Source organism: Oryctolagus cuniculus, chromosome 13, assembly GCF_964237555.1.
Source record: "Oryctolagus cuniculus chromosome 13, mOryCun1.1, whole genome shotgun sequence".
Taxonomy (NCBI): Eukaryota; Metazoa; Chordata; class Mammalia; order Lagomorpha; family Leporidae; genus Oryctolagus; species Oryctolagus cuniculus.
Window position 1 is genome coordinate 86,096,376 of NC_091444.1, and position 27,884 is coordinate 86,124,259.

The 27,884-nt window shown below is 43.8% G+C and overlaps 1 pseudogene; it reads left to right on the plus strand.

The window, feature by feature from the left end:
• Window positions 1-247: 247 nt before the first annotated feature.
• On the plus strand, window positions 248-27,884 carry LOC138844901 (high mobility group protein B2 pseudogene; annotated as a pseudogene).

The window sequence follows — 27,884 nt, forward strand, 5'->3', positions numbered from 1 at the left end:
CGCCGGAGCTGAGGGAAGGAAGCAATGCCGTCGGATCTGGCCGCTCTGCGGGAGTCTGAGGAACAACTCGCACCAGGTGGCCGCCATTCCGTCGTCATGGGTAAAGGAGACCCCAACAAGCCGAGGTGCAAAATGTCCTCCTATGCCTTCTTCGTGCAGACGTGCCAGGAAGAGCACAAGAAGAAACACCCTGACTTCGGTCAATTTCGCAGAATTCTCTAAGAAATGCTCGGAGAGATGGAAGACCATGTCTGCAAAGGAAAAGTCCAAGTTTGAAGATATGGGAAAAAGTGATAAAGCTCGTTATGACAGGGAGATGAAAAATTACGTTCCTCCCAAGGGTGATAAGAAGGGAAAGAAAAAGGATCCCGATGCTCCTAAAAGACCATCATCTGCCTTCTTTCTCTTTTGCTCTGAACATTGCCCAAAGATCAAAAGTGAACACCCTGGCCTGTCCATTGGGGACACTGCAAAAAAATTGGGTGAGATGTGGTCTGAACAGTCAGCCAAAGATAAACAACCATATGAACAGAAAGCAGCTAAGCTAAAGGAGAAATATGAAAAGGATATTGCTGCATACCATGCCAAGGGCAAAAGTGAAGTGGGAAAGAAGGGCCCTGGTAGGCCCACAGGCTCAAAGAAGAAGAATGAACCTGAAGATGAGGAGGAAGAAGAGGAAGAGGAAGAAGATGAAGATGATGAGGAAGAGGATGAAGATGAAGAATAAATGGCTATCCTGTAATGATGAGTGTGGAGTGTGCGTGTGTGCTCAGGCAGTTGTTTTGCTAAGAATGTGAATTCAAGTGCAGCTCAATATTAGCTTCAGTATAAAAAAACTGTACAGATTTTTGTATAGCTGATAAGATTCTTTGTAGAGAAAATACTTTTTTTAAAAAATGCAGGTTGTAGCTTTTTGAGGGGCTACTACATACAGTTAGATTTTAAAGCTTCTGATGTTGAATGTTCCTAAATATTTAATGGTTTCTTTAATTTCTTGACTTGTGTATGGTAGCACAGCAAAGTTGTAGGAATTAGTATCATTTGTAAATTTGGATTTTTTGTTAGGATGTTGCATTCTGTGTTGTTTTTTTAAAAAAACATTTTGTAATAAAATTATGTATGTTAAAAAATAACCCAAAACCTAAGTAAACATATGAGAAACTGTAAAACATAAGCAGAGACAACAGTTTGTGTAAGATTCCAAAAGCACAAGTAACAAAAATAAAATATACAAATTTGAGCATATCAAATTAAGATACATCTTCACAACAAAGTAATCAACAGAGTGAAGATACAATGGATGGAATGGCAGGATACATTGAAAACTCTGACTATGACAAAAGATTGATAGCCAGAACATACATATATAGAACTGGAAAAACTCCAAACAAGAAGCAAAATGTACACGTAAGAAATGGGCAATGATCAGAATACAGGTTTCTCAGAAGAAGAAATCTCAATGGTCAAGACATAGATGAACATGCCCAATATCACTAGCCATTAGGGAAATGTAAATCAAAACCAATAGCAGACTCCATCTGTGGGAGAAGACAATGCTTGGGTTTTCATTTGTGCAACAAGTGGGTTTAGAGGACCCTGTTCACCATTAGAGGGCAGAGTCTACATGGAAGTAAAGAATCCTTAATACTTTCCTAATGGGCTTGTTGAATTCTTGACTAGTGCCTATTACCATTGCCACAACCTTTCCAGTCTCACTACTTTCCTTCTTCTTCCTCTTCTCTATAGCTTGCAAAAACAGTATATCTTCTATATACGGAGGATACTTTTGTTTTGTTTTATTCCTTCTGTCTCATGATGTTCCTCTAAGAAATCACAACCCTCCAAATATTCATTCATTTATGCAGTCTGCAGTTTTCATGGGCTACTACATGGCAAAGTACTAGGTTAAAGGAAAGGTATAGGTCAGGAACTGAGCAAAGTTCACAATGATGTAGTATTATCTGGGGAAATGAACCTGATGGAAGACATCTCTCTCTCTCTCTCTCTCTCTCTCTCTCTCTCTCTCCTTCTCTCTCTGTGTAGCTCTGATTTTCAAATAAATAAATAAATCTTTAAAAACTAACTAAATAAATATACTAATAACCTGGTGGCAACACCTTTCTATCAGAACATGTGAAGCACTCAAACACAGTTTGTCCCAGAAAGTCAGCCATAGTTTTCAAGGGCACACCTTCTACTCCATTTGTGGACATCTCTGTGTGGAGTAAGGGGCACTTATTTCTTCCCCTCTTCTTTCTTACCACTCTCACAGTTATAACTTCTTCCACAGAGCAGTCTTTATGAAATTGTAGAACTAATATCCTCCCATTTCAAAAATGTCATGGGTTTAACCACAGAACCCAAAATAAGACAAGTAACTGGCCTTCTTAAATTACACAGTGTGGAATGTAAGATTCTCAGTGGATCACTGGGTAACTGTAAAGTACTGGGCAGAGAAAAAGATGTTACTTATCTGTATTTATGATGTTGTAATTCTCCAATTTATGCAAACTCAGATTAAAAGGGCTCCAGATAGTGGGCAACACTGTTGCATAGTGGGTAAAGCTACTGCCTGCAGTGTCAGCATCCTATATGGGTGCCGGTTGGGATCCTGGCTGCTGCACTTCCCATCCAGCTCTCTGCTGTGGCCTGGGAAAACAGTAGAAGATGGCCCAAATCCCTCATCTCCTGCACCCACCTATGAGACCTGGACAAAGCTCCTGGCTTCTGGTTGTGGATCCAAACAGCTCCAGCCATCCATCTCTGCTTCTACCACTCTGTAACTCTGCCTTTCAAATAAATAAATAATTATTTTAAAAAACAGCTTCATCCCAAAAGAAGCTCCTGGCTTCAGACTGGCACAGCTCCAGCTGTTGCTGCCAATTGGGGAGTGAACCATCGGAGAGAAGACGTCTCTCTCTCTTTCTCTCTCTCTCCTCTCTCTGTGTAACTCTTTCAAATGAATACATAAATCTTTAAAAAAGTAGCTCCAGTTATTGACAACACAGTAGACTTGCATTAATTTTAGTTCCCTTCTTATTTTGCAAAGGGATCAGTGGCAGGTCAAAACAGTTGACAGCCTTGCTAACAGGAGAAGAAATAGCTGAAGACAGAAAATGAAAAGCAGCCAAATACATCATCAAAGAAAGAGAAGTGGACCCCATCCAACACAAACCTTTAAAAGTGGATGCTCACAATTAATGAGTGAAACAGCTGCCCACTGAAATCTTATCTAGGGAGGGAAGATGTCCTAAGTTCTGCTTCTGTAAACTCCAGTCATAAATCTATCCTAATAAATCTGTCCCCGGCATCACTTTTACAAACATACTGGACCCACTGACCATTGGAAATGTGGACCTAAGTCATGAAGGCTGCCATTTAAACCCACCAATGCTGTAACAGCTAAGAAACTTGAATTTGATGCTCAGTTCTCAGGAAATCATTCCAGCTGAGCCTAGGGCCATTAATAGAAACTCCTTGGATCCTCCACTGTCTCTGTGCCTGTTTGAAAGAAGGGAGTTTTCCCACCCCAGGTTTCTGGAACAGCTTCAAATTCCACATTGGAAAAATCTGATAATTAATATGAGAGGGATCAATGCACACTTCACACTGCTCCCCACCAGGAAGATGAGGTGCAGGATGAGAGCAGTGGGGCAGATCCCAGTCAGATCCTCCTTCCCACCCCTCTGCTGCCCCAGGCTCCCTGCTGAAGGCCACCCAGCCCCACCCTGCAGGAACCAGCCCAGGAAACATCAAGAGACGTGGCCAGACTGCATTCTGAGACCACCCACAGTGGGAACCCAGCTTATTTAACTGTGGAGAGCTGGAGTCTTTCTGCCTTCCTTCCCTGCGTGTGCATGTTCCCAGAATGCTGCCCCCTCTCTCCTATAACCACTAAATAAAGCTCATTAGGGACAGTTTGGGTGAGGTCCTGCAGGAGAGATTCCAGGCACTGGGAGCCTGGGAAGTGGAGGTGGGAGACAGAACAGCCCGGGTCCCAGTCCTGACCTCGGGGGAAGCTGCCATGATCTATGGCTCCCTGGCACCCACCCTTCTCCCACACGTATCCCAGCCCCTTCCTGCATGCCAAACCTGCAGCAGAAAGTCCCTGGAGCAGGTACCCTTTCTTCTGGACACACGGGGATCGATTCGGGGAGTGGCGGGAAGAGACTCCCTGGTAAGTGGGACCCACAGGTGGAGGATGAAGAGGGAAGATGCAGCAGGAGGCAGGCTCGGGGTGAGCACTTGGAAACTCCCTGGGATAGCACGTGCAGAGCAGGAGATGCGGTAAATGCCAGAGAAGGAGAAGCACAGCCCCCAGGGCTGACCCTGATCAGGGAATGAACTCCCTCTGGTCCAACTCAGGCCCCAGGGAATGGCAGCAGCATGCGCATGTGCACAGGCATTCAGAAGGCATAATACATCCGAGCTCCTGGGAACTCTGGGAAATGGAGTACAGGCCGCAGCATCCCTAGAGACACCAGCTGACCCTCCCAAAGGCTGTAGTCAGGGGTGGGTGCCCACAACCAGAGGGCCTTTGCTTTTATTCAGTCCCTCCTTCCTTTCCTTCCCCCCACCAAAATCTCAGGGATCAGTTGCTTTCTTCCTTTCCTGAATCAAATCTGAAAGAGTGACACTGACTGCTGCTAACTGACCCCAAATCCTGGCTCCCTCATAACCTCTGTCTCTTCCAGAAAAATCTTATTTACTACTTTGGCCCTAGAAATCATAAATGACTATGATAGAATGTAGCTTTTAACAGAGGTGTAGAAGGCATGGTTTAATGTCCAGTTTTGAGAATACAATTTTCATTTGTGTTTTATTGATGTTTATAGTTCTTTTAAGATTTATTTATGTATTTGGAAGTCAGAGTTACAGAGAAGGAGAGCCAGAGACAGAGAGAGAGAGAGAGAGGTTTACCATCTGCTGGTTCACTCCCCAATTGGCAGCAGCAGCACAGCACCGACCCCTTATAGTTCTTTTCAAATCATTTTAAACTGTCTTTTTATTCATCTAGTACAGAGACAGAAGAATGGACACAGAGCTAACATAGCTGCGTATTCAAAGAGACAGGTTAAGGGGTTAAATGCCTTATATCATAGCATTTATACCTTAGATTAACTCTGGGGACAGTATTATCTGGAGTTTACAAAATAGAAACTGAATGGAAAGAGCTTAGAAAAGCATGGTGTTTTTTAATATCATAAAAAAGTCTAAGTTAAAGGCCAATCAAGGGGCCAGCACTGTGGCATAGCATGTAAAGCATTGACATTCCATATGGGTGGAGGTTGAACCCGGCTACTCTGCTTTCGATCCAACTCTCTGCTATGGCCAGGGAAAGCGGTGGAAGATGGCCCAAGTCCTTGGGCAGCTGCATCTGTGTGGGAGACCCAGAAGAAGCTCCTGCCTGCTGGCATTGGAGCTGTACAGCTCCAGCAATTGTGACCAATTGGTGAGTGAACCAAAAGATGGAAGATGTTTCTCTCTCTCTCTCTCTCTCCCCTTCCTCTCTGTGTAACTGTGACTTTCAAATAAATAAATAACTGTTTTTAGAATGTCAATCAATATATAATACTAGCTTAAAGATATTTCTTTTGTCTTGTGTCTCAGTTTTTAAAATCTGATTTATCAAATGGAAAAATGTGAGAGAGATGAAGAATACCTACAAAAATAATTTACTGTAATTATTTACTGTAATAATTTACTGTAATGATGTACTGTAATTTACGGTAATAATGTACTGTGAAGAACCACATAGGATTAAAACTTGTCTAGAAAACAAAGGAGATTCAAAGTTGCTATTTTTCATGGTTATTTTTTCTTATTTTTAATATCAAGATAGTATATAAATATTATGCACTCCTAGGTATTTGTGTGTTGTTTGATATGTTTTATTTTTAATCAGAAATTCAAAGAGATAACTGGGTAACATGAAGTTCTGTGTTTCTGATTACTTCTCTCAATTAGAGATCATGGGATTAGAGGTGGTGCTAGATTAAGAATGCTTCAATCTTTATCCACTGACTTCACACCAGCATTTACTATGTTAAACAATATTCTTGGGGTAGATGGCTCTTTCTTGCCAGACTGTAAACTTCATGGGGTCTAGAAACATATTTGCTTTGACACTAAAACTCAGCATCTTGACAGTCAGTCTTTTAGTTGAATAAATACATGATATACAAAATAAATATTTCTGCCCCTCAAGAACTGCCTAAGAGAGAAGAAAATAGAAATCAATTTGATGACTCTCAGTATTAGGTGAATATATAATTTGTCATTCTGACATAAGCCTTGTCATAAAAAGGGCATATGAATAATCACACAGAGTTGAAGTGTATGAACACCTAGGGCCAAGTGGATTAAAAGTTCAGCCTAGCTATGTAAGGCATTCCATGTCAATAGGAGAGGAAGGAGGAAGAGGGGAGGGAGTGTAGGTGGGAAGGTGGTTACGGTGGGAAGAATCACCATGCTCATTACTTAGCAGCAAAGAGAGAATCTGTGATCATTTGTTGCTTAAGAAAGGGTGATAGGCATTATTTAATTATAATGCAGGCATCAGTGTTCACCTGTCTCTGAAATAGGAAGTCTATAACTCAGAATTCCTTGCTGTTTCATCAAAAACAATTCAAAACAAAAACCTAATTAAGCATAAGTGGAAGTTGTGCATTAGAAGTCTATTCTAATCTCTAGGAGGTTCAGGGGTTGGAAAATTCATCTAAAATCTTGCTGAAAAATGTCCCACACATTTTCCATGAACACTACCCTTAAGCATAAGCTTTTTTTAAAAAAAGATTTATTTATTTGAAAGTCAGAATTACAGAGAGAGGAGAGGCAGAGAGAGAGAGAGAGAGAGAATCGTCCATCTGCTGGTTTACTCCCCAATTGGATGCAATGGCCAGAGCTGAGCTGATCCAAAGCCAGGAGTTAGGAGCTTCTTCCAGGTCTCCCGTGTGGGTTCAGGTGTCCAAAGACATGGGCCATTTTCTACTGCTTTCTCAGGCCACAGCACACCTGGATTGGAAGTGGAGCAGGCTGGACTCCAACCGGTGACCATATGGGATGCTGGCACTGCAGGAGGCAGCCTTACCTGCTATACCACAGCACCAGCCCCCATAAGCCCTATCTTCTGCAGAACCAGCACCCCAGACACCAGCCACCACATGGCATCCCATGGCACATTCAACCCTGGCAATGTTCTGCAGCTCTTGCTCCTCTCCACTTTCACTGGAAGAATCTGCAACTCCTTGTTTTCATGCAAGTAATTCTGATTCAGATGATGCCCCTGACACAATTGGCTGGCAAGTGCCATGGCATGTGTCCACGGCCTAGCTAAATGCAAAGCTGGAACATTTTAAACTTTTCACTGCCATGGTGAGACACGGACTCCATCTGATGAAGTAGGGGATTTTTCAGGGAGTCTAGAGAATCAAATATGACAAAATGACAAATCTTAACCAAAGAGTGCCGTGGTACAGATGAAGAGAACCCAAAATGTATTTTTCTATCTTTTCTTTTCTGAGTTAAGTGCCTAAAAACAAAGCCAATGAGGGTTAAACAGACCCATTCTGAAAATTCCTTAACATCTTCATTTTCATCCAAATTAATATATTACTTGAAGGAAATAAATTTTACATAAATGAAAATGCAGTACCACAGACAAGTGTACAGAACATAGCCCTTCAGTTAGCTTCAAACCATCTGGGTCCATTAATGTGTTCTTCCAGAACCCAAGCTGCAGTACAATAGAACCACAGCCTCTGACATTCCTCCTCCACCCTGATGGATCTTGGGTTTTCCTCCCACCTCCCCTCTCCTGTGAATACATCAGTAGCAGGATAAATGGAATCCAAAGATACGATGATGTTATTTAACATGGAATAAACATAGTGTTTTAGTCAGTACAATCCTCAATACTACAATAATAATTCCGAGTTCACTGACTATGAAACTAAGTATATGAAATCTATTCCTAAGTAATCGTACCATCGAGAGCTGAATGTAGACTTTCAGAGGGAAAGAAAGAGAGAATTGTGTAGAGATGTGTATCTCTATAATAGAGATTTACCACTGTACTTTATAGACAGTACACCATGTTTGTATTTTCTTGTTTTTTTATTTTTTTATTTTTTGCAGTCTGGAATAGTTTATTATATCCAGCTTGTCACTTTGGAAATTTTATGATTAGACACTAATATACAACAAATTTTGAATCCTTACAGACAATATAGAGCACCCTAGGCCCTCCCAAGGGCAGAAAACAGACCAAGAGCTCACAGATTGGCTGCAACTGCAAGAAGCAGATGAAAATATCGTCAGAAAGATACATATTCCTGCAGTGTGGCTGCTGAGCAGTTCTGCCCTTATGGATCTCATCTCTGTTTCAGATCATTAAAGAAAGTTACATGCTTTCTGACATTTCTAAAGATTTCAATAATGAGAATCTAATATATGTTCACTATGCTAAGAGCTTCAGAACAGCCCAAAGATGTGGGCCATCTATTGCTTTCCCAGGCCATAGCAGAGAGCTGGATCAGAAGAGGAGCAGCTGGGACTAGAACCGGAGCCCATATGGGATGCTGGCACTTCAGGCCAGTGCTTTAACCTGCTGTGCCACAGCACTGGCCACAACGTAGTATTTCTAATAGAAGAGATGGTTAAGTCATTAACTCCTCTAAAATACAAGTTAAGTATTAGTTTTGAAACTCTGATTCATTCATGAGAAAAACAAAAGGTTAATTTTCACTCTTTGCTTCTGGGTATGTAAATTTTCTTCTAAGAAATTAATCATGACTTTTACATCTCAGACCCTATTATGAGTAAGTAGAGAATATTGTGGGGTCATATGCTCATTCTATCAAAGGAACATTTCTCCAATTAAAGAAAACATTATGGGCATCCCATATGGGCACTGGTTTGAGTCCTTGCGGCTCCACTTCTGATCTAGCTCCTGGCTATGTCCTGGGAAAGCAGTAGAAAATGGCCCAAGTGCTTGGGCCCATGCACATGCATGGGAGAACTTGAAGCTCTTAGCTCCTGGCTTCAGATCAGCGCAGCTCCAGCCATTGCAACCAGCTGGGGAGTAAACGATCAGATGGAAGACCTCTCTCTCTCTCTCTCTCTCTCTCTGTGTGTGTGTGTGGGTGTTTGTAACTCTTTCAAATAAATAAACAAATCTTTAAAAAAAAAGCCATGAGTCAGGGAAATTTCATCCAGGTCTCTCGCTTGGGTGCAAGACTCAAGGATTTCTACCATATTCTACTGCTTTCCCAGTATGTTTTCAGAGACCTGCATCAGAAGTAGAACATGCAATGGTGCCCATAGAGGATGCTAGTGCTGCAGGTGTTGCTATAACCCATTTTGCCACAGTGCTGGCCCGGTAACAATTTTTAATTCCTAGGAATTAACAGGGAAGAAAGAAGTATGGCAGGATACCTTTTTTAAAAAAAATATTTTATTCATTTGAAAAAGTTATATGGAGAGGTAGAGAGTGAGCTGATCAGAAGCCAGGAGCCAGGAGCTTTTTCTGGGTCTCCACATGAGCAAAAGGGCCCAAGGACTTGGGCCATCCTCTACTGTTTTCCCAGGTGCATTAACAGGAGGCTGGACTGGAAGTGGAGCAGCTGGGACTCTACCAGCACTCATATGGGATGCCTGTATTTCAGGCCAGGGCTTTAACCTGATGTGCCACAGTGCTAGCTCCAACAGGTGACATTTTACGCTCAATAATCTCTTCTTGGTATTGGCAGCAGTTTGTAATTTTTTGTTTATTTTCCTTCTTCTTAATCTATATTTTTAAAAAAATTACAAAAAGTTCCAGCACCCTGAGAACCTCCATCACAAGGGCATACAATCAGATGTTTGTCCAGAAAAGGGTGGTGTAGATGCAAGGTGGAAAATGCAAGGTGAGTTGATTCATCTTTCTCAGGCTGTGGTTTCCATGGGCAACTTTTACAACCAACTGCCTGATTTGTTCCTCTTCCACAGAGTGGAAAACATGTTAAGTCATCCTATTTAGCCAAAAGCCAGTGGCAGCACTTCAATATGTCATCAATCCAGGGCCAGCATTGTGGCACAAAGGAGTAAGTTGCCAACTGCAACAGCAGCATGCCTTATGGCACTGCTTTGAGACTCACCACCTTCACTTCTTGTCCAGCTCTTTGCTTGGGAAAGCAGCAAAGATTGCCCAAGAGTTTGGGTTCCTGCACCCCCATGGGGGACTGGGGCAGACTTCCAGGGTCCTGGCTTTGGCCTGGCTCACCCCAGCTATTGTGGCCATCTGGAAGTGAGCCAGATGAAAGATAGATCTCTCTCTCTCTCTCTCTCTCTTCCTTTTACCTAAACATACATTACATACATAAATGAAGATGCATCAATGTAGCAACTTTTTGAGGAAAAGTCTTCTGATTATTGCAGGTACTGTCTCAATGCATAAAAATATTCAGACACAAAATTATAAACTGGTTTATATTTATATTTCTCAACCACATACTTTTCAGAAAAAATTGTCTGCCACTCAGCATCAGGTATCAGTCTGAAAGCATTCATTAAAAAATCAAGTAATTTTACTAAGCACAAAAACCTCTAGTATAGACCGCATATAAACCAGTGGCTTCCATGGGTATACACAGATTGATTTTTGTTAATTTACAGGGATCACTGCACTTCCCTGGCACGGAGCTGTCTGAAGAGTTTAAACACTGATGGGTGTGGCATTATTTCTGATATTTGCTTATTATCCAGAGTGCATTTATTCAATATCTATCATGAACTCCACACTCTATATATAAATCTATTTCAAATATGTTGATATTTAATGGTACTTACACACTTACAAACTGAGCTGATCCTCCTAACTTCTCTCTGGAATAGCTATGCCTTTGACATTGCCTTTTTTCACACATATGGAAATGCATAATATGCTTCTGTATGGTACTTCAGAATTTATAAAAGGCTTTTCAGGTAAAATTTACATAACATCATGTGAAAGTGGCCAAAGGACACAGTCTTCTCATTACAGAGGGGAGAGGTATGAAGTCACTCTCTGAACAGTTACTCAGATTCTGTCAATCAGGTTCAGAACCTTATTAGGTATCAGATACACATCTAGATTTTTTCCCTACTGTCTCTTTTTCAGAATTCCCAGCTTATGAGTGAACTTCAGTCTGAATGAATGCTAATATTCAAGGTTCAAAGTGAAAAAATTACTGAGGTTTCTATTGGTGAGGAAAGCATGTGTCTAAACATTACTTGTATTTAATAATAAGTATTGAATCACATGAAACTGAATATAAGATTATGCAAATTTTTAAGATGAAGAGCATATATTTAAAACCACATTCTTACATTTTGCAAACGTGTTGAAACAGCTTACTGGAGCATGTGTTTGGCATAGTGGTAAAGCCTTCCACATCCCAGTCAGCATGCCCAGGGCTCAAGCCCTAGCCCTGCTTCTGCTTCTGGCTTCCTGCTAACAGAACCCTGGGAGGCAGCAGCTGATGGCTCAAGTACTTGAGTCCCTGCCACCTGTGTGGGAGACCCACACTGAGTTCCTGGCTTCAGCCTGACCCAGCTCTGGTTGGTGCAGACATTTGAGGAATGAGCAATAAATGGAAGGGCTCTCTCTGCCTTGCAAATAAACAAAAATAAATATACAGACATTTACTTAAGGTGTCTTGCTCACTTTTAAATGATTTCCCTTTTCACAGTAAAATGCCTAACTGTCCTCTTTAGTTACAATGCATGTTTTGCTCTCCATGTCCACTCCTGAGCTCCAAGTACTGGCAGCTCACCCTAGCATGCTGACTGGTTCCAATGTTCAAGTACTCATCGCCCATTCTCTTTTGGTGGGTCTACTGGAAAGAAAGGAGAGTATCTACAGTAGTTAATATCTTACTGTTGCTCTTGCTGTCCACCTGCAGGCCTGAAGGATGATCAGCTGAATACACACTGTGATGTTCTGGACGTAGTTTCCAAACTTCAGTCACTTTGCAGTGGAGGGACTCTGTCCTCGTCAATCACCTGAAAGCCTGCAGGAGTAGGGAGAAGCTGTGTTTGAAGAATTCACAAATACAGTGCATTGAACCCAACCACTACCACCCCCACCACACCCCTACTTCAGGGTTCTGGCAAATCCCAAACCAGGAGTTTGGGACCAGCAGTGGTTCAGGAGGTGACCTCAACTCCTTACTCTGAACAGCTCCAAAGTGCCTGGTGCACCCAGCGGGAGCTCAGCGCCTGGACCTCCCGCCCTCCTGCCCTTGCCACCAGGACGCCCAGCTCCCAGAGCCTCCAGGAGGCCTGCAGCAGACCCGCAGGTCCAGGTGCACTGGGTTGTGCATCCAGAGAAAACCCAAAATACAGGCCCAGCTCAAGTGTCACCTCTCCACAAAGTCTCTGTATCCTACTCCCTCCCAGAAGGCTGCGGGCCAGCACTCAGAACTGGGAGTCGCGGCATTTGGGGTTCACCCATGCTCCCATGAAGAAAGATGCCCCCGTGGGAACCCCACTCCACCTGTGGGCAGGGCTGGGGAAGGAGTGCCGAGTAAGCCTCCACCCTAGGACTGCAGCCTGGGAAAGTCCAGGGCCCCAGCGCCCTTGCCGGACATGGGGTCTCACTAAGTGTGCTCTGAGCCAGGGCCTCAGCCATCAGCAGCTCTCTTGCTTCCAGAATCTGCTGCAGGACAGCTCAGGCTCCGCCCAGCGGGGAACCTTGGGCCAATCCTTCCTGCACTGGGGCAGGACCAGCGCTGCCAGACCCGCCCCATGTAGGCTGGCTATAAAGGCGGTGGTCATTGGTGGGCAGCTGGTAGTTGTGGTGTAGGCTGGTGATGTGGGTCGTTTAGCTTCTTGGCTGTTTTGTACCTTGGGGCTAGAATGCAGGTGGTGGCCCCTGAGTCAGGAGGGTCAGGAGAAGAAGAGACAGACCTGGTAGTGTGACCGCCCACCTCTCCTGCCAGCCCTGCTGGCTGAGGCTTGCAGCACGTGCTGCGCTTGGGGAAGTAATGAAGGCCAAGTCTCATCAGGAAAACCAAGTGCGCGGTGCTGATTTACTCACTGACACAGCATCTGTGTGGTCTGCATGGGCAGACAGGGGGAAGGGTTTCGTAGGAGGGCGCTGTTGGCACACTGGGCCGCATGCAGCTGCCTGCTATAGGCATCCAGGGCAGCAGAGTCCTGCAGGGTCCCTAGAGTCCTGGACATGCTGTGCCTTCCATCATCCACCCTCCTGCACTGATGCTGGGGGAAGTGCTTCTGCGGTTGATATCTCATTTGAATCCATGGTCATTTTCTCATGATGGGATGATCTCACACAGTGACAATCATGGGACAAATCACTGTTCTGCAGCATCTTCCTACCAGGAGCATTGCAGGTAGACAGGGGGCCATGGGTGACCAATGGCACCTCCTGTGCATGGTCTCTGGCCCATCCAGGACCGAAGGTGGAAAGGAAAGGAGAGGAGCCGGCTCAAGGGAGTTCTGCTGTGGGTTCCATCAGGTGCAAAATGTCTCCCGATTGCGGTTAACCTTGCAGGGAAATTGTTTCCTTTTGTGGGCCAGAGACCCCATCTGCTTTATTAGCTGTGCAGTGTATTGATAATTAAAATTTGGGCAGTCCTATCTTTAGTCCTCACAGTGTAGTTACATTCTGAGGAACTGATGAAACTGCTCAGTACTTCGGGACTGAGTGTAATATTAGGTGGGTAAGCCTGTTGTTGGCTTTTGGTTTATAGCTATTGGGCAACTTTATTTGGTAAAAATGCATTCAGGCTCAGTAGTGTATTCAAGGATGACCACTTAGTGAATTGTCTTTTTTTTAAGAATAAGAGTATTGAAGACCAGGTTGAGCTACCTATGGCAAAACTCCACCATTCCTGGGAAGGCCACAATTGGCAAGAAAAGCAGGTAGCAAGCTTTCATCAAGTAAGTTGAGATTCCTGTGTTTGCAATCTGAAGAGCTCACTGCTGAGCTGGGAGGGGAACTGCTCTGAGCACAACTCATTAGAGAACTGCTCTTGCAGACCTTCCCTGAAGGAAGCACTGTTGTGGTCAGAAGCATTCCAGGAGCTGCTGGCCAGCAATTGTGAATTAGGCTTGAATTGAATCCATTGCAAGTATCACAAGAGTGCAGAAAGGCTGTGTCCTCAAATGAGCAGCTCACCAGGGAGAATTTGACTTAACCTAGAAGGTCTGTTTATCTCCGCTTATTTCGCAGCATATTCACACCAGGTGGGGAAGATAAATCAGCCTTCAGCTCTGTAATGGCAGTGCTCTTGGTTGAGGCTGAGGATGCTTTTCATTGCATGCAGTGTTTGCAAGAGACTTAGTTCCCTGAGGATTTATGCCTCTCCTGTAAATACATTTTTGGCACTAAAACAAACTGAAGTATTTCTGTTTTAGTAGTATGGAACCAATGAAGTATTTTGCCTACAGGCATCTATGTCTTTAAAGAGCTAAATCTGCAGGATTACAGGATTGAGTAAAAACGAGAATAGCTAATCCTAGTACTAGAAAAGTACAAGGGATTATTTGATCATTAGCTTCCTCATATTCCTCATGTTTCTTTTTATTTTTCTGCCTGCTCTTCCCTACATACAGATGGTCTGGCTGTATTGGAGGCTTTTCTAAAAACTGAATTCTGTGAAGAAAATATAGGCTACTGGCTGGCTTGTGAAAACTTCCAAAAAAGATCCACCCACCCCAGAAGCCATCCTTATATCCAAGATAAATATATACACTCTGCTTAGAAAAAGGCCCAAAAGAGGTAAGACACAATTCCTCATTTCAGCATAAAGAGTACACTCTTGACATCAAGATGCAACAAAAGAAGTAAAGACATAAGACTAAAGCAAGGGCCAGGGAATCTGAAAAGCTTCCTCTCCTGGTGTCCTGTCTTTCAAATAAGTCTCCCCAGACCTGGCAGGTGGAGGTCATCACACATTACCGCTTCTAATTTTCACTTTCAAAGAGCAGAGCCCCCTTCTCTAATAAAGGATAATGAGTGATCTTTGTCTCAGATGAACATGCTTTCAAACCAAAACTCTTATTATCCAAAATATAAAAGAAGCTATGACTCCCAGCTTTACAACTGCCTGGAAAAGGGTGTATTACTTGATGGAGAATAACTTTTTGAAGTTGTATTTATTTGCAAGGCATAGTTACAGAGAGAAAAAGAGAGGGAAAGACAGAGGTCCATCTGCTGACTCACTCCCTGAATGGACACAATGGCCACGGCTGGGCCAGGCTGAAGCCAGCAGCTTCCTCCAGGTCTCCCATGTGGGGGCAGAGGACCAAGTGCTTGGGCCATTCTCTGCTGCTTTACCCAGCAAGGAGCTAGGGAAGAAGTAGAGCAGCTGGGAGTCAAACTGGCATCCATGTGGGATGTTATTGCTGCAGGCAGCAGTGTAACTTGCTATGCCACAACACCAGCCCTCAGAAAGAACTCTTATCCCTGGTCTTTCTTTTGAGTCAGAATGCTACCAGGATTTGTGTTGAAAACCACAGATCACCACAGAACCCCATGAGAAGAAAAAGGAGCCCCAGAGTAGAGGACATGTTCTGTTTCCTAAGGCAGAAGTTTTTGACTGCCAGAGACGAACATTCAATTCAGCCTGGGTGTTTGGGAAATATACCTCGCAACTGGGGATTCCAGTTCAGGTAGTAAATCAGGAAGCTGGTGACTGTCCAGGAGATGCCTGTATGAGAACAGCTTCCACCACCGTGAAGACACAGGCAGGAAATACGTGGTCTGAGTGGGGTGGGTCTCACTGGAAAAGCAGGACTCTGAGATGGAAGATAATGCAATGGAATGCTGTTGTTCCAGACTCACTTAAAATCAATAGGTCTGGGATTCTGTGGCCTTAGCTACCTAGCTCTACATCTTTCCTTAAATCCATCCAGGTTACCACATGGTTTTAGTTCTAGGTTTTAAGTCCAAACTAATGTAACATGTTTATTATGTAGAATCATCCATTCTATTGCTGTGTATTACTGAAGCTGAAGTGATGTTTGAATTGTTAAATGGTATATAAAATAGTGAGTGCTCATGTGTAGAAAACCACAGTGGCTGTTCCAAGTGCCAAACACTCTTGAAGGCAGTTAAGCTTTGAAGTGGTCTTTGAATATTTGAATACATTTATTTTGATAACTAATGTCATTGAATACTCAGAGTCCAGGTGTGAGTTGATTTGATTTTGGTAACTGGAAATATGACCAACATAAGATCTTTGTAGTAGAGAAGAAGCATGCATTACTGAATCTGTTCAGGGATCACAAAGTGACCTGAATTGACCAGTTTGGGGTGGAAATCCCTAAGGCATGACTGGGCCTGGGCTGGGCTGCTGTGGGTGGGGCAGAAGGAGAGGGGAGGTGCCTGGGACCTGCTGGCCAAGGCTGCAGGTGTTCCTATTGGCCCCTGGTCACCCGTGGGGCCTCAGCCCCTCTCACAATGGAACCACACATGCACCTCAGATCGTTTTTACCCCTAATTCCACTTTAAAGAAAAGTTTATCAAGGCTGGCACCATGGTTTGGGGTGCAACCAGAACTGCAGGGCCTGCATCACAGTTGCTGATTCAAGTCCCTGCCGCCCAAATTCCTGTCCCACTCCAGCCAACAGGTGCAGTGGTGATGGACAGGTGCTTGGACCCCACACCACATGGGAGAACTGGAAGGGGGCTCATCAGCCTTCAGCCTCACCCAAACATTGGGGGATCAAACCAGCAGATGGAAGACCCCTGTCTCTATGCCTTTCAAATAAATCTCTTAAAATAAATAAAAAAGAAATGCAAAAATAAAAAAGAACCAGCTAAATAGAAGTGAACTGTATGGAGACAAACACCAATATTACATTACTCAACTCTCCACTGCTCCAATGAACAAAGAAGACAAATAAGAGGGATATAGGCCTCCCCTTTTTTGTTATGCTTCCCTTGGTTCTAACTAGCATGGGCTTGCAGAAAATGCACAAGGAATCCATTCTCTTCTGTGGTCAATACATGATCTCAGAATTTCCTTTATTCATTTGCCTAACAGATTTTGATTATGTTACTCTAAGGAAAGGGAAGGCAACAAAACTGCCCTTTTCCCCCATTTTAAAAATCTATTATTTATTTGAAAGGCAGAGTTACAGAGAAGTGGTAGAGACAGATCTTCCATCTGCTGGTTCACTTCCCAAATTGACCTCAGCTGAGCCAATCTAAAGCCAGGTGCTTCTTCCAGGCCTCCCACATGAATGCAGTAGTTCAAGCACTTGGGCCACCTTCTGATGCTTTCCCAGGCACATTAGCAGGGAGCTAGATTGGAAGTGGAGCAGCTGGGAGTTGAATCAGCACCCATATGGGATGCTGGCACAGCAGGCCATGGCTTTACCCATTGTGTTGGTACTGTGTGTGTGTCTGTGTGTGTGTATGTATTTTTATTTCAAAGACTCATTTATTTATTTGAAAGGCAAGGTTAGAGAGGGAGAGACATAAGAAAAGAGATCTTTCAACCTCTGGTTCACTCCCCAAATGTCCACAACAGCAGAGGCTGGGCCAAGCCAAAACCTGGAGGCTGAACAGCAGATAATCTTCAGTTATTAATTTAAAATGAATAGGCTGTAGCTGGTGCTGTGGCATATAAGGTGAAGCCACCACCTGCAGTGCTGGCATCCCCTATGGGCACTGGTTCATATCCCAGCTGCTCTGCTTCTAATCTAGCTCCCTGCTAATGTGTCTGGGAAAGCAGCAGGAGATGGCCCAAATACTTGGGCCCCTGAATCCATGTGGGAGAACTGGAAGAAGCACCTGGCTTTGGATTAGCCCAGCTCCAGCTGCTTGCAGCCATGTGGGGAGTAAAACAGCAGACAGAACATCTTTTTATTTCTGTGTCTCTCTCTATAATTCTGTCTTTCAAATTAATAAATAAATCTTTAAAAAGGGTTTATTAACATATACTATAATCCAATCCAGGAACAGTAAGAGAAGCATTAAATATTGCTACCTATATTTTTATTTATTTTTTATTTTTTAATTGTTTAAACTTTTATTTAGTAAATATAATTTTCCAAAGTACAGTTTATGGATTACAAAGGCTTCCCCCCCATAACTTCCCTCCCAACAGCACCCCTCCCATCTCCCACTCCCTCTCCCATTCCATTCATATCAAGATTAATTTTCAATTATCTTTATACACAGAAGATCGATTTAGTTTATATTAAGTTAAGATTTCATCAGTTTGCAGCACACAGAACATAAAGTGTAAAATACTGTTTGAGTACTAGTTATAGCATTACTTCACATTGGACAACACATTAAGGACAGAGATCCCACATAAGGAGTAAGCACACAGTGATTCCTGTTGTTGACTGAACAATCTGACACTCTTGTTTATGGCATCAGAAATCTCCCTGGGCTCTAGTCATGAGTTGCCAAGGCTATGGAAGCCTCTTGAGTTCACTGAGTTCGATCTTACTTAGACAAGGTCATAGTCAAAGTGGAAGTTCTCTCCTCCCTTCAGAGAAAGGTACCTCCTTCTTTGATGGCCTGTTCTTTCTACTGGGATCTCACTCACAGAGATCTTTTATTTAGGTCCTTTTATTTTCTTTTTTGCCAGAGTGGCTTTCTGCTGCTCCTCCGCACGCGGAGGAGCCACACCGGACCGGACGCTTGTTGTTCCCTTTTTTTACAAGTCCTTTCTATAGTAAAGTAAGAATAAGTAAACAGCAAACTCCCAAAGCAAGAATGAGTAGAGAGAAGTGAGAAAGAACGAAGTAACGAACTTCCCCGCGAACTCTCCAACGCACTCTCCAACCAACCCACACCACCATGCCATCTCTCTCCTCCTATATAGTCCTCTCCACCAATCCGTGCTCTGCTACCCACACGCCGAGCGTGCCGCTCTCCTCCAATCAGGAGCGGCTCTTGCAGCTTATCAAGTTGGTAAGGGGCAGCTGGGTAGAAGCTGTACGCTCCTCTCCCAGCGCCACATTGTGGGAGAGCAGATGCATAGAATAAGTCTTAATTCCAGTAACAGTATAGTCCGAGTTGCTCCCCACAGATCCCCCTTTCTTTTTAATTTTTTGGCGTTGATACGCACCTGTGTAAAGTTCAGCGTGATCTTCATGCTATTGACTGTCTTGTTTGTCGTGCTACTTCAGAGTTCGTTGAAAAATGTCCCATATTCAAGATCCCAGGGATTGGTTATTCATTGTTTTTCTTCCTCAAATAGAGTTTTTTTCTTCTAGCTCTTCTGCTGGTAGGTTTACCAACCGAATTCTTCTCTCAGGGGTCCATATTGGTTGTGCCACACCCTGTGGAAAAAAACAAACGGCGCCTCGTATTCTTCTGAGTAAGGGGAATGGGCCTTTCCATTGGTTGTCCTGTAAATCCTTCCACATTACCCACTGTATTGATTCCTTATCAGCTGATTGAGCATGCATTTCTGCAGGTGTTTTACCATTCTTTTTCTTGTTCAAAAAATTAATTGTATAAAGAGCTAGGGCCAAGGCATCCTTGTTGGATGTGGCCATTTCCCCTATTCCTCCTTTTTGTTTAATTATTAAATTTTTAAAATATAAGTGAGTGCGTTCTACCACAGCTTGCCCTTGTGGATTGTATGGAATACCGGTAATATGGGAGATTCTGAATTCTTTCAAAAATGCAGCAAAACGAGTTGATGTATACGCTGGGCCGTTATCCGTTTTGATCACATGAGGAACTCCCCAGGCTGCAAAAGCCTGCAAGCAGTGTTGGATTACTTGTTGTACTCCTTCTTTATTCATGGCTGTGGCCATAACTACACCTGAATATGTATCTACAGTGACGTGAACACAGCTTTGTCGCCCAAAAGAGGGGATATGTGTAACGTCCATCTGCCAGATATGTCCTGGTTTAAGGCCACGGGGATTGGCTCCCGCAGGAATCTTTGGAACTATGGTAACAACGCACTTTTCACAGGATCTAATAATATCTTCTGCTTGCTTGCGGGGAATATTAAATTTAAAACTTAAAGTGTGGGTGTTAACATGCCATTTAGAGTGATATTCTTTAGCTTGTTCCAAAGCGGTGCATGCAAGCAAGAATCTTGAATAATGATCTGCCATCATGTTTCCTCGAGTAAGTGGGCCAGGTAAATTAGAATGAGCTCTTATGTGGCCTATGTAAATAGCATGCTCTCTTTGATTTAATAACCCCTGAATTTCACTTAAATAAGAATAGACTGAGGAGGATTTAAGAATAAGGCACTGTGTAGCAAGCATCTGAACTGCATTCACCACATATGCACTATCAGACAAAATATTCATGGGTGCGCTCTCTCTGCGTAATACTGTTGTGATAATAGCTAATTCTGCATGTTGTGGAGAAGGGGATGCTGTTAAGACAAAATATCGCTGATTGTTAAATATAGCTGCTCCTGTTCCGCCTTTAGCTCCATCCGTAAATATGGTAACTGCCCCTTGAATTGGATCCCTTCACACCTTCTGCACCCGTTTTATTGAAACCTGTGTGCAGAAGTTAACAAATGGATGGCGAGGGTAGTGATTGTCAATCTCTATTTGTAGAATGAGAACTATGTATGCCCATTGCCAGCATTCCCTTGTAAAGGCTTCTACTGCCTCTTGAGCAAAGGGAACTACACATCGCTTTGGAGTCTTCCCCGCCATTTCTGTCACCTTTTTTATTGCTGTTAATATCAAATCAGCCACCGCTATGCCTTGGGTGTATAGTACACGCGGTGCATGTGAATGTGGGTATACAAACAACAAGGGTCCTCCTTGCCAAATGACTGCGAAGGGATACAGCTGTTCCATAAAAATTAATATTTCTAGGGCTTGTTGTGGATCACATCTTTCCATCTGCATTGCTTTAATTTGTTTTTCGATTTTCTGTAACGCCAAGTGGGCTTCTTTTGTCAATCTACGAGGGGAATCAAGCTGGGCATCTCCTTCTAAAATATTGAATAATGGCATCATATCTTCGGTGGTTAATTTACAATAGGGCCTCAACCAATTTAAATTGCCACATAATTTTTGGAAGTCATTAAGGGTCTGCAACCCATCTATTGCAATTTCAAATTCTAATGGGGTCACCTTTTCAGAAGTTACTTTAAGCCCTAAGTACTGTACTACTTCCCCTTTTTGTATCTTCTCTGGCGCTACTTGTAACCCAACTTTTTCCAAATATAATAACAGCAGCTTATATGCTTCCATAAGGTGACTTTCACTTTCAGCCATTATTAACAAATCATCCATGTAGTGTAAAATTTGTACTTTTGGGCACTGTTGTCGAACCGGCTCTACTGCCTGGTCAACATATAGCTGGCATATGGCAGGACTGTTAGTCATTCCTTGGGGAAGCACCTTCCATTCATATCTTTTGTCAGGACCTTGATGATTAATGGAAGGTACGGTGAAAGCAAACCTCTGAATGTCTTGTTCATGTAGAGGTATGCTAAAAAAGCAGTCCTTCAGATCGAGTACTATTAATGGCCAATGCTTTGGGATCATAGTAGGAACCGGGAGTCCGGGTTGTAATGCCCCCATGGGTTGCATCTGCTGATTAACAGCCCGTAAATCATGCAACAACCGGTATTTCCCCGATTTTTTCTTTATCACGAATATTGGCGTATTCCATGGGGAGGTTGATGGTTGCAAATGGCCTGCCTCTAATTGTTGTAACACTATATCATTTACCGCAGCCAACTTTTCATGGGTAAGGGGCCACTGTGGTATCCACTTTGGCTTGTTGTCCAGCCATGACAATGGCAGTGACTGCATCTCAGTGGCCCCCACGAAAAACCCGTGTCCTGTCTTTTAAAATCGCCTTTGGGCTGGGCTAGGTCCCTTCTGCCTTCTCTGGAGCCTAATCCTCTCTCCTGATATCCCTTTTTATACATAATACGCCGTCCTGTAGAACTCTCCAATTGGTCCTCATTTGTTAATGTCAGTCCCAATTGTTCTAAAATGTCTCTTCCCCATAATGTGATGGGGAGTGCACTAACATAAGGCTGCACATTTCCCTTGTTCCCTTCTTGATCCTGCCAATGAAGCACCTGAGCACTTCTTGATGGTGTCATGGCCGCACCTAGGCCTACTAAAGTATTATCTCCTGGCTGAAGGGGCCATGACTTCGGCCAATCATTTTCTGAAATTGTACTTACATCTGCACCTGTATCTAGCAGGCCCTGAATCGACTTTCCTCTAATGGTTAAGGTCCACAGAGGTCGATCTGCTAAAGATAGGGACAAGGCTGCAAATTTCTCCCCTTGGGGTCCATGAACATCCTGCGCTCCAATCATGATCAGCATTTGAGCCACAGGTTCTTCTGGCTTGATTTGAATAATACCCTTTGTAGATTGTATTAGCACTTTTAACTTATCAAAAGGTAATTGAATGACTCCGGTAATGACCATTAGGCCTCTTAAAGCATTTGTTTCTTTTCCTATGATTATTCCAAGTCCCTTATGCTCCGCTGAAATTGTTTCTGCCCTCACCTCTATGGCTTGTGGCCCCATTTGAGGTGTTAGTACCGAATATTCGGTGGCTCGTAACTCTGCGCAGTAAATATTTGGTTTTTGTATTGTTGGGACCGTGGCACCCACCGATTGTTTTGGCCCCAGGGTGCAGGGGCCCACATTCCATTTTTTTGCTGTTGTCCACATACACCTGATCTTCTTATGGGGCCCGGCTCATTTGGCATCCTCAGGGGATTGCCTGCGCTATTCATTTTAAAGTAACATTCACTGACCCAATGATTCCCTCTTCTACAGCGTGGGCAAAGGCCTGGTCTTCTCAAGTTCTCTATGCCCTGCCGATCTCGGGCTGGAAATTTTGCCCTACATTCCCTCATTAGATGCCCTTCTCGACCACATCTAAAGCATATTCGTCCCCTCATGTTCTGTCTAAATTGTCGGGTTACAGCTACTGCAGCATGTGATCCAGAAGCTACATCATCCATGACATCCCTACAGATTTTCAAAAAGGTAGGGATGTCTTTATGCTGCCATGGTCTAAGAGCTTCACGACATGTTTTATTGGCCTGTTCATACGCCAATCTTCTGACTAAGGGCATTGCTTCTTCCACAGTTTCAAAAATGTTTCCTGCTGCTTCCATTAATCTGTTCACGAAGTCAGCGTAAGGTTCAGTAGGGCCCTGTACTATCTTAGTTAGGCTGTGTCTTATTTCTCCTTTTCTGGGTATCACCTTCCAGGCTCTTCTTGCTATCTCTCTCACTTGTAAGAGGACAGCTGTTGGTAATCAGGCCTGCTCATCGGGATTGGCAAATCGCCCTTCTCCATTTAACATTTCCTCATCCCATGCTTGATTCCCTGCTTGATAGTTCTGCTTTGAATATTCTCGCGCGAATTCTTTATAAGCAGCTAACCATAAGAGGAAGTCACCCCCGCCCAACACCGCCTTTACTAAGTTTCTCCAATCCTCGGGTATTAGGCCTTGCTGCCCAATGTTATCAAGGATTGCCTGAGTGTAACTTGCATGGGGCCCATACAATTGTACTGATTGTTGCAACTCTTTAAGTAATTTATGGTCAAGAGGCGTCCAACCCCTGTTTCCCTGTTGATCCTGAATTATAGGAAACACCTGGCCTGGTTCCTGGTACTGCTCCCAAGCAGGTTTTCTATAAACAGCTCCCCTTTGCTTGCTTTCGGTTCTCGGCCTTTCTATCTCCTCCTGCATACCTACTCCCTCCATCACTCCTTTTTCCTCCTCCCACTCTTCTTCAATCTCATGTGGAAAAAAGGGGCTTTTCTTTACAGGAGGAAACTTTGGTAGTACTAATGGGCGATACCGGGGTGGTGATTCATCCTTTATGGTTGAATTTGCCAGCCTTGTAGGGCCAGGATATATTCTTGGCATCTCTCTCGGGGGCGAGGTTCCCTCTTCAGCTTCCTTCTCCCCCACGTAAGCTTCCTGGCTCTCTAAATCCTTCTTTGATTTTCTTCTCACCTGTTCGTTACAATAGCTGCTCGCCTGGCTGCCCTGCCATAATTCTTCCTGCAATTCACTCCCCTCATTAAGCAACAACTCGATCCCTTCCGTGGGGTCCTGAAGCACCTGATCAACGAGTTGCCACAGCTTCAGCACTTCTATCGATTCCCCAGCCTCACGTAATTTCCGTCCCACCTGCCTCCACTGCTGTAGAAACCAGGGGGACGTCTCCACGACTGCTCTTACGAATGCATCAATTTTCCTGCCCCCTCGTTTCCCTCACTTAGAAGAAAAGCTGCGAGGAGGTGGGGAGTAGGAAGAGAGAGAAACCACATTCAGCCCACAATGGATGATCTTTAGGGAGAAATAGAGAATGGTGCCTAGCAGGAGGAAGAGGTAGCCAGTGGGCAAAGAGTAGCCAAAGAACTCCATTGTCTGTACTGTCTGTGACATGTGGGAGCGGTGGGCGTAATGGAAGACTGAGTCTCCCAGACGTTCCCAGTTAATACCTCTTTCCTAGCTTCTAATTTTCTTCCCCCACGGCTTTTTTCCTGGGTTCTAACTAGCTTTTCACCGGCACTCTTTCCGTCCGGCCTTCCCCTAGGCTCTTTGCTAGTCTCTCTCTCCGGTAATTTCCCACTTCTTCCCGTTTTTTCCCTCCTAGGTTTCCTATCTGAGTCACGGCACCATTTGCTGCTCCTCCGCATGCGGAGGAGCCGCACCGGACCGGACGCTTGTTGTTCCCTTTTTTTACAAGTCCTTTCTATAGTAAAGTAAGAATAAGTAAACAGCAAACTCCCAAAGCAAGAATGAGTAGAGAGAAGTGAGAAAGAATGAAGTAACCAACTTCCCCGTGAACTCTCCAACGCACTCTCCAACCAACACACACCACCATGCCATCTCTCTCCTCCTATATAGTCCTCTCCACCAATCCGTACTCTGCTACTCACATGCCAAGCGCGCCGCTCTCCTCCAATCAGGAGCGGCTCTTGCAGCTTATCAAGTTGGTAAGGGGCAGCTGGGTAGAAGCTGTACGCTCCTCTCCCAGCGCCACATTGTGGGAGAGCAGATGCATAGAATAAGTCTTAATTCCAGTAACAGTATAGTCCGAGTTGCTCCCCACAGCTTTCCATACCTAAAATACTCTCATGGGCTCTTCAGCCAGATCTGAGTGCCTTAAGGGCTGATTCTGAGGCCAGAGTGCTGTTTAGGACATCTGCCATTCTACGAGACTGCTGTGTATCGCACTTCCCATGCTACCTATATTTTATATAGTCTAAGTATTGTATAAACTAAAATATACAACACTAGGAGTATGCTATCAGTAATTATACTACCAATCTCAGTGATTATAAATAAGAATTTTAGCAACTATACTGATTCTGAACAGTGATTCAATGTTTCTGTTTTTAAATTTAAAAATGCCCATGAACTTGAATGTTTCTGTGTAGCTCCTCATAGAACTACAAGCCTTAGAAGTTCTATGCTGTTTAACATTTCATCTTCAGTGCCAACTTGATGATTACACTGCCAGTTTATAAAACACTTCACAGTCATGTGAACCTTACCATAAGATAGGACTGTGTAGAATAAATCCTTTAACTACAAAGACAATCTTATCTCACAAGGGAGGAAGATCCAGAGGGGTCAAATGACTTGCTAATGTCACTTAGCTCTGTTGGCACAGAAACAAGGAAAGCTCTCAGCTTCCTGCCACCTCCCCTTACACCACCTGCCTCAACTAGACGAGCCTGTAATTTTAAGGATGCTCAGGTCCCATGAGTTTAAATGAATTTTTCAAGGTTACATGACAAGTACCAAAGCCAGAAGTAAAAATTATTGCTTCCATCTTTCTCTTCCTTGTCCACAATGGAAGTTTGATGTACACTTATGCATTATTCAAATATCATTTACAACCAAGAAGCATTATTTTTCCCCAAAAATAACAATGACACTGCTTTTTCCATTGAGGAAGTTATTTTAATGGATGATGCACACATACTTGTTTTGTTTTTTACTTTGAGATGCAAAGAAATGAACAAGTAGACAGAGAAGTGGTATTCACCCTCTAGTTAACTGCTGAAATGTCCACAGCGGTCAGGGCTGGCCCAGGAGCAGGGAACCTAATCATCTGAACCATCACTTGCTAGCTACCAGGGTCTACATTATCTGAAAGTTGGAGTCAGGGGCTGGAACCGGGAATCAAACCCAAAAACTCCAATGTGGGACACAGACATCTGAACCATAAGGCTGCACCCTGGCTTCCAGACTTGTTTTGTCACCAGTCCTCTGAAAATTAAAGTTAATTACAACCTGAAATCCAAGACTAAGTAGTCCTCAAGTGTGTGTGTCTATGCAAGTTTATGCATGAGAGTTACTTAGGTTGCCCAAGAGTCTGCAGTTTAGAGAGAACAGAAGAGTGAAACATGTGTCAGAGGATGTCAGCATTGGAGAGGTGGCTGTGCTCTAGTCAGAGGCTGAGGAGGACAAGTCCACAGAGGGCAGCAGCACCTAGGGAGTGTGCGAAAAAGTAGGGAAAAAATGTTGAAAAATAAATATGTGAAAAGGATTTATTTATCTGGAAGACGGAGTTATAAAGAAGGAGAGACAGGGAGGGGGAGAGAGAGATCTTCCATCTGCAGGTCAACCCACCAAATACTCACAATGTCTGGGACTGGGTCAGATCAAAGCCAGGATCTGGAACTCCACCCAAGTCTCCCTCATGGGTGGCAGGGACTCAAGAACTTGGGTTGTCTGCTGCTTTCTCAGATGCATTGGCAGAGAGCTGGATGGGAAGTACAGCAGCTGAGACACAAACAGTGGCCATATGGGATGCCAGCATCAGTGGCAACAGATTATCCTAATGCATCACAACACTGGCTCCAACAAATGAACTTAGGTAAACAAGTCCAAATGCCAGGGAAACATCACATAAAATGCCAAGGATGAGCATTGTGGTGCAGCAGGGTAAACCACTACTTAGGAGGCATACCTCATTCTTAAGTATGAGGATGTCTTTTAACCACTTTTGTACAAGAGAGTACAAGCCAGAACACCATAGCATCTTCCAGATTCGGCACTGCCTGTTCTCAGGGGGCCCCCTACAAACTCCTGTGCTTCCGCTGGGCAGTTTGTTTTGGCTGGAGCCAGCCAGAACCCTGGGGTCATTGGAGTAGGAAATGGGATTAAAGGATTTCATGCTGCAGAATTGCTCCAAGCCAGTTTTTTCACTGAGAGACAGAGACCCAGAATGACCTCCCCGGAGCTCACAAGACCATGCCTGGACACCTGGCAGGGAAAAAGTTGGAAAAAAAAAATCCAGATTCTGGAATCTTCTGAAACATTCTAGAATATTCTAGAATTTTCCCAGAATGTCCTAGAGATTTTGTAGGATGTTCCAGAATGTTCCAAAATGCCACCTAGTGATCCTAGGGGGATTCTGGGATGCAGGTCTGAGTGGAAATTCCCCAGCCAGGTGCGGCGGGTGTCCTGGTGCTGTGCCCAGCCCGGCTGACATTTACACAGGGCACATAGCCTAAGCACCTGCACACATGGGAGGAGAGTCAAGGGGGTGTGGCCACTCCAGGACATCCTGTGCTGATCTCTGGGGGCCGTAGTAATTTCCAGCCCATCAGAAGAGGTTCTCGGCCCCCCAAAATGGTCACCGGGCAATCTAGAATGTTCTAGGACATTCTACAAAAATCTCGAAATACTGAGAACATTCTAAAAAATTCCAAGACCCACAAAGACTTTCACTGCATGTTCTCGGAACATTCTAGAAAATTCTGAGAATATTCACCATTGTTTCTAGAACATTTCTAAAACCCCAATGATGCCTACCTGGTGTTCAGGAAAAATTCCAAGAACATTCTGGAAGCATTCTGGAAAAATTTCTGAGAGCATTCTTGAAAATTCTGAGTGTATTCTAGAACGTTTCAGTAAATTCTATGACCCCTGA